The sequence below is a fragment of the Peromyscus eremicus genome, unplaced genomic scaffold, assembly GCF_949786415.1.
Source record: "Peromyscus eremicus unplaced genomic scaffold, PerEre_H2_v1 PerEre#2#chrX_unloc_4, whole genome shotgun sequence".
NCBI classification, from domain to species: domain Eukaryota; kingdom Metazoa; phylum Chordata; class Mammalia; order Rodentia; family Cricetidae; genus Peromyscus; species Peromyscus eremicus.
Window position 1 is genome coordinate 982,130 of NW_026734291.1, and position 13,493 is coordinate 995,622.

At 38.9% G+C, this 13,493-nt stretch overlaps 1 protein-coding gene across 1 annotated transcript in view; it reads left to right on the forward strand.

Moving 5' to 3' along the window:
* The window catches only part of LOC131901169 (zinc finger protein 120-like), a 111,168-nt gene extending 98,198 nt beyond the window's left edge, over nucleotides 1-12,970 (forward strand). Inside the window, exon 6 of the transcript XR_009376417.1 lies at nucleotides 12,828-12,970. The gene's annotated coding sequence lies outside the window, so the exon portion shown is untranslated. The remainder of the gene's footprint in view (nucleotides 1-12,827) is intronic.
* Nucleotides 12,971-13,493: the final 523 nt, after the last annotated feature.

The following is a 13,493-nucleotide window of genomic DNA, read 5'->3' on the forward strand; positions in this document are numbered from 1 at the left end:
CAGTCATTTCTTTTTGAATGCTTGTTTCTTATCCCCTTAATTAGATTTGCAAAGGAATCACTCATTGCTGGCTGTTTGTTCAAGAGGTAAATAATTTTTAATTTCACATAAGTTTCTTCATATCTAAGACAACGTTCATTTTATAAACTGCTCTCTCTTGCTTTAAGGATTTTAAAGTAGCTTGTTTGCTCTTAAAGGTAGCTTTTGTCATCCAACTACCATAAAAACTTTGCACAGCACTCGGGAGGCAGAGCCAGGCGGATCTCTGTGAGTTCGAGGCCAGCCTGGGCTACCAAGTGAGTCCCAGGAAAGGCGCAAAGCTACACAGAGAAACCCTGTCTCGAAAAACCAAAAAAAAAAAAAAAAAAAAACTTTGCACAGCTATTAGGGTAAATAAGGCATTTTACCAATGGAGCCCCAAACCTCGAAGCACCTAGCTTTGTATCCTTTCAATTTTTCATTGGAACTGATACTTAAACTCTTAGACGACTTTCTTTCTTATTCTTTTAAAGGCTGTATTTTAAGTTTACCATGAACGTATTTTCGAGCTGACAAAAGTGTTTCAGGGCAATGTCGCCATCTTTAGTGGAAAAACTACCTTTCCCAGAATGCATTTCCCTTATATCAGTCTATAATAATATCAGTCCCTTATATCAGTCATTTCCCATAGTTCTTTTTGGGTCTGAGAGTCAACTTCTAAGTTCTTTTTTACCAGACTTGCTTACAAATTCTTGCCCAGGAGGTTTGAACAAAGTTTTTTGCTTTTGCAACAGGAGATTTGAACAAGCATTTTACATTTTCAATTATGGGACATTGGGAGGTTTCTGGTCTCTCCTCAGCTGGCTTTAACAGGTGTCTCTCCTTCATTTGACACTGGCCCCCAGATCAGAACTGCACCTGCCTCATTAGTGCACATTGGGGTGTGCAATTTCTGATAGCAACTTTCCTCGGGGCTTGTGTTTGTCTTAGCCAGTCAGTGAAAAACAAGATCATGTACAACAGCTTTTCCATAGCTCCTTCAGAGAGATTTTCTCCCACTAATTTTATTCTCATTTTGCTTGTTTCTTCCTTCCCCAGATGCAGAGCTTCAGGTATCTGCGGCTCTGTACCTCTGCTAGCTGCCTTTGGAAGTAGGGGCTTCTTTTTTCTCCCCCCGAATCTGCCTCAAATTCTAGCAGCTTTTTCAGATCATATTTTTCTGGGGAGGATTATGTCCCTTTTCTGTTTATTCAGAGTCTTTCTCCCAGACAGTTCCCAGTTTGGTCTCAGTTTATCCCCTCTACCCCAGAAACAGTTTCCGACACTACAGTGGTGGCTTTCCCTGCTACTTTTTGTCTGTTTCTGTTTTCGGGGTCTGTGTGGTTTGCTTACAGACTGAAAATCTAACAAGGGAGGTTTTTGCCATTTCTAAACTCCCTTTAGGACAGGTGTTTTGCCTTATCAAACCTTCACCTGGCCCAGTCCCCCAGTGGGTTGCATTTGCTTGTCTGGGTGCCCAAGGACAGAGCTTATGCCAGAGGCAATCACCCATCAGGGCTACACTCCCTCATCTCACGGGAGTCAGTTGAAACAAAGCTTTTCTCAAAGAGGTGCTTTCTCTGACAGAAAAGAAAGCTTTACTCCTGGATAGTTCTGTTCTGCCCTGGCTGGGCTCTTTCCCCAGACAGTGTTCTGACTCAGAAGAGGTTTTTAGGAACTTGTCCCTGCCTCCTGCATTGCAGGGAGAATTTTTAAGACTTGAAAGTCAGAACTTAGGTTTTGCTGTCTAATTTTTGTCCTTCTGAGAAAGTTAAAGGCTTTAGTTTTTAAGTTTGAGAGCTTTTAGTTTAAGATTAAGGCTTTTTAGAGAGATTTTTTTCCCCAAAATTTTCCAAGAAAAGCTTTATAGTTTAAGAGAAAGATTTTTTTTTTCCCCAAGAGAGAAAGACCAACTTTTCCCAAAACTTCGCAACTTTAAACTTTGGCTTTTTACACCCCCATTTTTGCCTCAGGGAGAAAACACTTTCTCCTGCCTCTTGGACTTTGCATTTCAGCTGTCCCCAGGACAAAAGCTTCCATAGGAAACCTTTTCTTCCCCATAAGCTCAAAGAGCTTTTTTACTACCCGTAAAGCCCAAAGAAAGATTTTTTCCCCCAGTTTGCATTCAGAGACCCCAAAGGTAGAAAATTGAAGAGTTTTCCTGTCTAGTTGCCTTACTTATTTTTTCCTACACAATCTTATACTTTCTAAGTTTTTCCTACACTATATTACTACCCTATGCCTTATTTTGAATTTTCCTGTCCGCTTTTGTCGCGGCTCTACTTAATTTTCCTGTCTGCTTTTGTCGCAGCTCTACTTAATTTTCCCATCTGCTTTTGTTGCAGCTCTACTTAATTTTCCCGTCTGCTTTTGTTGCAGCTCTACTTAATTTTCCCATCTGCTTTTGTCGCAGCTCTACTTAATTTTCCCGCTTTTATCACGGATCCCCGCCTTACCTGGGGACTTATCAGTGCACTGCCCTCACTGCGAAGAGTTCTGAGCCTTAAAAGGGTTCCCCGTACAGGCCACCACCTGTCGCGTCCGCCTCGACCAGCAAGGAGGACGCAACCCCAGGCTCTCCTCCAAGCAGTTTATTCAGGAACCTTGAACAATCTTCTGACCCTGGGGAAAGTCATTTTCTCCTTCTCTCTCACTCTCACTCTCTCTCTCTCTCTCACTCTCTTTCTTACTCTCTGTCTCATACTCACTCTCCCACTCTCTCTCTCATTCTCACTCACAGTCACCCCCACAGTCACTCTCACAGTCACTCCCCTGGGAAAGTCAGCCCACACCCTTTATAGCCACTGGGCAATCAACTCCGTGGTGCCACGTGGACAATGCCGCTAGGGTCAGACATACACAAGCAAGCCAGATTAGGTCCAGGTGTGCAGAAGCAAGCCAGATCCTAGCCTTAGCCAAATAAGGAGCGTCTGCCATCGGAAGGCAGAAGCCAGAATCAGCGCCATCTTTGAGGCACGGCCGTGCACCGCTCTCTACATTTATGCCTGCAAGTTCCTTTTCTCTCCTTGCAGGAGGAATCAACTCAAGAAGGGGAACACCTGACATATGAGTTTCTGTGCTCCAATTGCTACCTATTTACCACATTGGAGATAATCTCACTCTTGTGGCTTGGATTAAATGGTCAAACATCTTTTAGAAACTTTTAGTGTCAGTTCCTCTCCTCTTTGTATTCTTTGTATTTTCCCCTCATTTTGTGGACATTTGGGTTTAGAAAACTCTTGGACCAGTTCTCCCACTGCCCCTGCAGTTCATGTGGTAGCAGCTAAGAAAGTCCAGCACCATGACAGGTTCAACATCAGACGTTCCTCCTATCCAGTGACACCACAATCATTGCCCAAGAAGAAGGAGTGGTGAAGTCAGAGCCCAAGTGATGCTCCATGAGACTTTTATCCAAACCTGCCTCTGCCAAGGTGGATGCAACACTGGAAAGGGCCAGGGGAAAGGATAAATGATCACACAGATGAGTGCAAAAAAAAGGGAAGAGGAAAGCATAAGGCAACAGACTAAAGTAGCTGACCAACAACTACAGATCTGCCAGCAGAAAGTGGAGACACTGAAAACAGAGTCCAGTCTCTGAAGTAGAAGAGAAAGAAGCCAAGTCTGACTAACCATCCATAAAATCTGTCAGTATCCCAGCCTCGCTACTTGTAAAATCCAGAGGAATATTTTAACCAACTATTTTGTAAATGTGTTTTTTAGTAGCTCTAGAAACGTTTTTAAATGGTGGGGGGAGGGAATCCCATTTTATCTCGTAAATGATTTTTTACGAAGTTAAAACACTTGACAGTTTTCGTTTTTTTAATACAATCTGAAAATATCAGGATAGTGAATCAGGAGAGGATGTGACTGTCTCAGGGGTCACCATAATATTTGGTATACGGGGCAAGTTTTATATCGTACAACACAAAGGATTCTTAATGAAATTTGAAGTCTCTTGGTCATGCATTTGTATCCAGAATATTCTTAGTTATATCTGCTCTCATATTTTTTTTTTTTGGTTTTTCAAGACTGGGTTTCTCTGTGTAGCTTTGCGCCTTTCCTGGAACTCACTTGGTAGCCCAGACTGGCCTTGAACTCACAGAGATCTGCCTGGCTCTGCCTCCCAAGTGCTGGGATTAAAGGCATGTGCCACCACCGCCCCGCTGCTCTCATATTTCTAGTAGAAATGTTTCCTAAAAACCCACTCCTTGGTCCTTGCCTCGTCAGAACTGTCTCTGTTCATGCTGTCCATTTTTCTACCATTTGTGAAAATGTGCTATGAGAAATTTTGAATTTGAACTCTATGTGGCATAAAACTGAGTCAATGGAATTGATAATTGCAAGCATTTGATTGTTGTGTAAAGGCTTAGGGAAAACTTGCCAAGTTTAGGATGGACCATCACTAGAATAAGTTCAAAGAAAAACAACACATGGCTCTTTTGGATACATGAACACAATGTATGACTCTTAAGAGTTTGAGTATGTTTCAAGAATTGAAATGTCTGTGTACTCTGCTCCTCAACCAATAAAATATCATTTGAGAAAGAGTAAAAACAAATTCTTGGAGCACCAAGTCTTAAGTAGTTTTGGGTGCTATCAATCTTATATGTCTTCTGAGTAACCTGGGCTGAGGTAAAGATAAATATAGATCAGCCATCCACACCTTACTATATTAATGGCATGTTCATTGGCTTGGATAGATGGCTCAGCACTGAGAACACTACCTGTTCATACACCCGGCCTGACTCTCATTCGCTGCACTCACAAGACAGCTGACAACTGACAATACCTCCAGTCACAGGGCATCAGACACCATATTCTGGTCATCATTGTTACCTAGTATGAACATGGTATACTAACTTGCAAAACTTATGCACTTAAATTAAATTTCACTCTTTTCTAAGATAACAGGCGCATAAATAAAGACTTTCTTACAATATGGAATCACATACATATCTGTCTTTTTACCATTTGCATATCTGGTTTTCTAAGAGGCAAGGTGAATGCACTCAAGTCCATGGAAATACAGGTAGATGTGACAAATCTGATGTAGGTTCTCAGAATCAAACTTGGGTACCCAATAGGACCAGTACTACTGAGCCAACTCTTCAGGTCACAAATATGTCATAACTGTGGTGATGAAGATGTCCTACTGCTCTTTCTGTCTCCTGTGATTTGAAGGTGAAGGAAGTCCCCTCTAGCTGGTTGTCAAAGGATTCAATGGGTTTCCACACCTCTATGAATGGACTCTCTATATTGTTTTTTTCATTGTTAACACATTTCTCTTGATGTGAGTAAAGATAAAAAAAGCTTTTGTTGAAACCTGTCACAGTCCAGCCTGATTATATTATGAAAAATCCATAATTTGAGATATGCTTTTTCTTTTGGAATTTTTATTTTTGAGCCAGGATGTGTCCAAATACGCTGTCCTTGAAATTACCATGAGGAGCAAGCTGGCCTCAAACTCACAGAGATTGGCCCAACATACTCTCCCTGGGCTGGAATTACATCCATGTACCTCTAAGTCCAGAAATATGGGTTTCTAAGTGACCTACAATGGAATCAGAAAGTGAAAGGATAACACATATTTAAAAAAGAACAATAAATGTTTTGAAGAACAGAATTATTTTTTAAATTCTATAATTTAAATGGGCAAATCATTTTATATGTTCTCAATAATTGGGTTATTTTCTTTACTGGCATTTTCATCCACTTAAAAATGTTTGAACTGCATTTGTTTGTGTACACCTGTGCGAGGAAATGTATGTAGCACTGAGAGGACAACTTACATTTGTCTTATATCTACTTCCCCTATGTGAGATCTAGTGATGAAACTTATGGAGCCATTTAGTTGCAAATGACCTTAATGAGACTTATTCAGGTTTAAAAATAATTTATATATGTCCTGATGTAGGAGTGTGCATATGTCAATGCCCAAGTATAGAAATAAGAAAAAAAAGTTCTAGGAGTAGTATGGATCACCCAGAGGTAGAACTCACGTCCTCAGGCTTAGCAGAAACAGTTTTACAAATTGAGACAGTCCTCTGGCATTCAATTGTGGTTCTGAGATAATGTTATAAACAAGTGCTTAGTCCCCATGATAAATTTTGAAAAATATATGGTCGCAAAAATATTTTAATATGCAAAGAAGATTTATTATTCAAATTGTTCTTTGTTCTTCTATCCCTCTATGAAATTAAGTTGACAATCTGAAAATATGACAATAATTTAATGTTGAATTATTTCTAAAAATCTTATTTGAGCACCTGTGAGATGGCTCATTGGTAAAGTCTTTGATGTGCAGTGCTAGAAACTAGACTATGATCACCCTATTAAGAGGACCACAAAGCCGTCTTCTGGTCTTCACATATCTGCCATGAGCCTACGACCCATAATCATTTCACATGCCATTAAATGTTTCATACAAGAGAAATCTTAGTGATATTACATTACCTGGCATCTCTGGATAATTCTCATGAAGGAAGTACTTGAAGACGAAATGCCAAATGGTTAACTCATGTGGATGGGACAATCATGAAACATCAAATTATATAAATATTCATATGCAACATAGCAAACTATGGTATGAGGTGCATGGTGGATTGCTGATTATCCTACTTTATTACATCTTTATGAGATACATGAAAATATTGCTTTGAATACACAAATGAGGTATTTAATGTTTCTTATATTCTCTTCCATTAAGCTTTTTAACATTAGCATTGTTAAATTGGGTTGAAAAAAGCATACATGATGGGAGTACATCATCTAGCTTTGGACTTGTACTCAGAAGGTGGACACATAAGGATCATGAGTTCAAATGTATCCCTGAATCATTACTCACATTCAAGCAAAACAGAATTACAAGCACATATCTCAAGGGAATTTGTGAACATATGAAAAACAAAGCCAACAACAAAAACCCACCACCATTTTACAGACAACCTTACTTGAAAAGTATGATCACACACTGCTTGATAATTAAGTAAACAGTGGACCACTTAGGTTATGGGTATACCATTCTATACATTACAGCAGAAAAATACCTATCACTAAGAAATGTACAATAGAAAATGAAAAAAAAGGCATAGGAGAAATACAAAGGCAACAAAATAAACATCACTAAATATACTTTTCACACTTATAGCACACTTTAGTATCAACCTCCAAAGTTTTAAAATAGAAATCACAATGCAGTGATCTCCACCATTAGTCCTAAGTGAACATGGTAACTAATATATTTCCTTCAACTGTGTGATGAAAAATAAATGAAACATGACTTTTTTTTTCTTGAAGCTGAAGAAAACTGTGACATCTTTACCAAATTGTTTACATGAATAGGGTTTTTCTCTTGTATGAGTTTGTCCTCATTTCCACACTTCAAAAAGATATAAATAGACTTTAAAAATTGATAGCACTAGAGATAGGACTGGACAGTTAAGAAATGTTCATTCCCAGGACAAAGGTCTGATTTTTGACAACTTCCTGTGATTCATCTCCAAGATCCAATGATCTAACATTTTCAGGATCACATACCCAAACAAACACAGACACTTCACATAATTACAGGTACAACAACTGTTTAAAGAAACAATTTTAAATGAAGAGGTTTTTTTTTCTCTTGTAAGCATTAATTACTATAACAGGTGTTGAAGCATCTAACGGCTTTCAAAGTTTTCTTTATCATGAATCGTCCTATGTAACAAAAATCTAGCATGTAGGCTTGAAGCCAAAGGAATCAATCCTTCTAATGTGGTGGTAACATTTCAATTTTTTTTAGAAAATGCTGCCCTGCTGGAGTAAACATGTGAGTGTGGTTAGGCTTTAAGAAATTATATCCACACATCATTTCTAGGTCCCATTCTCTGCTTCAAGCTGCAGTTTAAGGATGTGAGTTCATAGCCTCCTGCTTTAGCTGCCATGTCTGACAATTACTGTCATACACTTTCATGCTGATACTGGATCCCATTGAAACTAATGACCAAATTATACTGGTTTATAAGTCAATCTGGACATTATATCACAACAGAAAGGGAAATAATACAAATACACAAATTTTTATACCTGAATTAGTTATTTAATGAAATTTAAGGGAACGACAATATCTAAAATGGTTACATTATCATTTAAATCTGTAGTTCAAGTTCCAAAGCTAAACAGAAACGCTGTCTTGAAAAATAAAAAAAAATAAAAATAAAAAATAGTGCAAGTTTTTACACTTCTGAAAAGAAAGATACCCTAACTCTCAGAAGTCAGCCATTAACTAGAGCTATGAAGTGAAGATATCCTGGATACCTCCTATTGTGAGGGAAAAGGTAACCTGAATATTGAGAAGTCAGACTACACTTGATGCTGTGCTTCAGTGGAAAATAGTCTCCATGCAAAAGGTATTAATCCTGCTCATCTCCAACAGGGAGCCCTTACAGTTGTACTCAGCTCCACACTGCTGAGAGTTTCCCAAGAGAGATGTCCATTGCTGCTGTTCTCCACTCACCTGAGGGAGTTTCTCAGCAGAGCTGTCAATTCATTTTCTCTTCTGTTTTATTAGAATTTCTAACAGAGATGTCCGTTTCTTCTCAGCTACAACTCAATTTGTTATAACTGGTTCTGGATTCAGGAACAAAGTGTGTTTCTTTGACTCTGATTTCAATGTCAGGATGTTTTTCACTCTGATTTCAGGGCCAAAAGGTGTGTCATTCACTGGCCCTATTTTCAGGGTCAGTGTTTGTTTAAGTGGCTGCCTCATTTACCTATACAAAAGGCTTCATAAAATCATAATTTTTCCATGAATGTTTTGCTGTAAACAATATAAAAGCAGACACCATAATGACTGAACGTTTATTGACACTGTCAAATACTTCTCTATTGAAGACATACTCTTCTGTAACTGATTATATGTGTGTTGCCAAAAGTCTTCACAAATACTTTATAAGCAGATGGGCTCCGTAACTTTTTCATATAGGTGCATATTGAAATTTCATATTGAAGACAATTGAGTTGTGCACAGGTTCTACCACACTATTTACATTCATATGTTTTCTCTCCAGTATGTGTTCTTTTATGTATTTGCAGATTGTAATGACATGCCAAGGCTTTACCACACTAATTACATTAATAGGGTTTGTCTCTAGTATGTGTTCTTTTATGCCTTTGAAGATATCTGTGATGTGCAAAGGTTTTACCACACTGATTATATTCATCGGGTTTCTTTCCAGTATGTGTTCTTGTATGTATTTGAAGACGATTGTGACTTACAAAGACACACTGAATACATTCATAGGGTTTCTCTCCAGTATGGGTTCTTTTATGCATTTGAAAAGTACTGTGCCATGAAATGGCTTTACCACAGTGATTACATTCATAGGGTTTCTTTCCAGTATGCTTTCTTTTATGTTCTTTAAGATGACTTTGACGTCCAAAGGCTTTACCACACTGATCACATTCATAGTGATTCTCTCCAGTATGTTTTCTTTTATGTGTTTGAAAAACTTTGTGACATGCAAAGGTTTTACCACACTGATTACATTCATATGGTTTATCTCCAGGAGATAACCTTTTATGCCTTTGAAGATGACTGTGAAGGGCAAAGGCCTTACCACACTGATTGCAAACATATGGTTTCTCTCCACTATGTGTTCTTTTATGGCTATTAAGATGGTTATGACTTGTAAAGGCTTTACCACACTGATTACATCCATAGGGTTTCTCTCCAGTATGTGTTCTTTTAGGCCTCTGAAGATGATTGTGATATGCAAAGGCTTTACCACATTCTTTACATTCATAGGGTTTCTCTCCAGAATGGGTTCCTGTATGCCTTTGAAGATAACTGAATTGTGCAAAGGCTTTACCACACAAATTACATTCATAGGGTTTCTGCTGTGGGATGTTCTGTATGGCAAATGTGTTGCTAATTAGTTAATAAATAAAACACTGATTGGCCATTGGCTAGGCAGAAAGTGTAGGCGGGACAAGGAGGAGAATAAAGCTGGGAAGTGGAAGGCTGAGTCAGAGAGACACTGCCAGCCGCCACCATGACAAGCTGCATGTGAAGATCCTGGTAAGCCACGAGCCATGTGGCAAGGGATAGATTTATGGAAATGAATTAATTTAAGCTATAAGAACAGTTAGCAAGAAGCCTGCCACGGCCATACAGTTTGTAACCAATATAAGTCTCTGTGTTTACTTGGTCGGGTTTGAGTGGCTGTGGGACTGGCAGGTGAGAGAGATTTGCCCTGACTGTGGGCCAGTCAGGAAAACTCTAGCTACAAAAGGCGCCCAACGTGGGGCAAGAGTTTCCACCTAAAAACTGAGAAAAAAGATTCTAAAACGGAGCTAAAAACAGCTTCCTAATTGACTCTCTCAAATGAGCGGCAGCTGCAGGTTTGAGCTACTTGTGGGTTCCTAGCTTGTGTGCTCGACCTGCAGTATGGTGAGAATGAGGCCTCTGCAAGTGGCACATTAAGCTGCGTGGTGGTGGATTTAGCCTTTGCTAGCACAAAACAAAAAAAAAAGAGGTTTCTGGACTACATGCTGCTTGGATAAAAGCATAGACCCACGATAGCTCCCAGAGCTGGTGGTAAACGTAGCCATGTTGGGAAGCTGAGGTGGGTGGAGCCAGCAGCCACAGCTGCTGCAGTTTAAGGCAATAGATTCACAATAAGACAGATTCAGATGTAATAGTTTACAATGTGTGTAAAAGATACGTAGGCTTGAAAGAGACAAAAAAGGTGATATATAGAGTTATAGAAACAAATACATAGTTTTAAAAAATAAAGTCATTAAAGAGACAGTAAAGGTAGTATAAAAAATAAGCCACGTAAAAATGGATATTACACAGAGAATCTGGATTGTGTTGTCTTTGGGATTCTTAACTGCAGAGAAATATTTGATTGTAAAGGAAGCTGAGTTAAACCAATATGTATACTTTAAAGATACCTTGACTTCAAAATTTGGATATAAGGATATGTTACTTTGGAAAGGAGACTCTGCTTTTGTTCCCACAGAAAGCCAGAGGCTATGGATTTATTCCAGATTAAGATACATCAGGTTTGACCAGCCAAGACCCCCTGAAAGTTCTCCGATGACACCATGACCCAGATGATCCAACATCCAGAATGGTTTGAAGGCATCTGGCTCAGACAATACAGCCTCATGGACTACTCCATAATCCTAAAATTTTCTTTGTTTCCCCATAAGATACAGCGCCCCCCTCCAGCAGGAAGTAGTAAGAGAAGCTACACCCAAATTCCCAAATTGTATGTAATTTTACTTTGTTAAGGTTAAAATCTTCCTTTTGAAAAAAAAAGGGGGGGAAGTGCTGTGGGATGTTCTGTATGGCAAATGTGTTGCTAATTAGTCAATAAATAAAACACTGATTGGCCATTGGCTAGGCAGAAAGTGTAGGCGGGACAAGGAGGAGAATAAAGCTGGGAAGTGGAAGGCTGAGTCAGAGAGACACTGCCAGCCGCCACCATGACAAGCTGCATGTGAAGATCCTCGTAAGCCACGAGCCATGTGGCAAGGGATAGATTTATGGAAATGAATTAATTTAAGCTATAAGAACAGTTAGCAAGAAGCCTGCCACGGCCATACAGTTGGTAAGCAATATAAGTCTCTTTGTTTACTTGGTCGGGTCTGAGTGGCTGTGGGACTGGCAGGTGAGAGAGATTTGCCCTGACTGTGGGCCAGTCAGGAAAACTCTAGCTACAGGTTTCTCTCCAGAATGGGTTCTTGTATGCTTTTGAAGACTACTGAATTGTGTAAAGGCTTTACTACACGGATTACATTCACAGGCTTTCTCTCCAAAATGAGTTTTTTTTATGCATTTGAAGACTACTTTGACAAGAAAAGGCTTTACCACCATGATTTCCTTCATAGGGCTTCTCTCCAGTATGCTTTCTTTTATGTTCTTGAAGATGGCTTTGAAATTCAAAAGCTTTACCACATTGATTATATTCATAGGGTTTCTCTCCAGTATGTTCTTTTTCATACATTTGAAGACTACTGGGATATGAAAGATCTTTAACACATTTAGTGTATATAGTATGTTTCTTTCCAGTTTGATTTTGTTCATGACTGCAAAAATAATGGGACATGTAAAAACATTATCACATGTAATACACTGTTTAATCTTTATATCTGTATGAATTAATTTTACAATTTGGTTCAGTTGTAAAGAAGAAAGAAATATTAAGGTTTTATCATTGTTCACACTCATCTTATTCCATTTTATTAAGAGTTGGTTTGCATCTGTGAAGATACTTGTGTTGGTAAGAACCTTTATTACATGATTCACATATACAAAATATTTTTATATATGAGGTTAGGCAGGGCTGTCTGGCAGAGAACAAATTGGAAGAGAAAACTGAAAAAAAAGGAAGGAGCAAGAAAAAGAGAGGACACCAGGGGGTAGCCACCCTGCTACACAGCAAACCATGGAGTAAAAAGTAAAGAAAGATATACAGAATAGAGAAAGATAAAAGCCCAGAGGTGTAAGGTACATGAGAGAACTTAAGTAAGGAAAAGCTGCCTACATACAAGCCAAACTAAGGCCAGGCACTGATAAAAAAAGAATAAGCCTCCATTTGTGTGATTTATTTGAGAGCTGAGTGGCAGGCCCCCAAAAGAGTAAAGAGTTAAAAAACAAAAACCAGCAACACTTGGCTTCATCCTCACAACTTCATGCGATGGACTCTCACAGTCTCCTCAATGGGTTTCTGACTCTTAAACATAGAATTCTGCAACAATGCTGAACTGAACCCCAGACTAAGAATCCATGATGTTAAATATTGATTCTTTCTTGTTTCCAGGACCAGTAGATGATGGGTGATCCTGCAAAGCTTGACTTCTTAATTCAGATGGACACTGACATGCTTGGACCACAGGTGCAACAGGTTTTGTATGAAGTTGCTTTCTAGGAGTAGGAATTACCTTGTTTAATCCTTCCATGACTTAAAGCCAAATAAAATTTTGTAGTCAGAATATCATACAAATGACCTCTAGCTTATTTTATTTATTTATTTATTTATTTATTTATTTATTTGTTTGTTTATTTGTTTATTCATTCATTCATTCATTCATTCATTCATTTTTTTGTTTTTTTGGAGCTCACCATGTAGCCCAGGCTGACCTCAAACTCACAGAGATCCACCTGGTTCTGCCTCATAAGTGCTAGAATTAAAGGTGTGCAACACCACAGCCAGGCTTAATAATTTATGGGTTTTTTATTTTTTTTTTAGACAGACTTTCTCTGTGTCGCTTCTGAGCCTATCCTGGAACTCACTCTCTAGCCCAGGCTGGCCTCAAACTCACAGAGATCCACCTACGTCTGCCTCCCAAGCACTAAAGGCATGGGCCATCACTTTCTGGCTGCTTAATTTTTATTGAGTCTATTTCCTACTGAAATTCTATACTCTCAATCTCCACTTTCTGCTATTATTCTTAACATTTGTATCTTCCTGGTCATCAAGACAGGT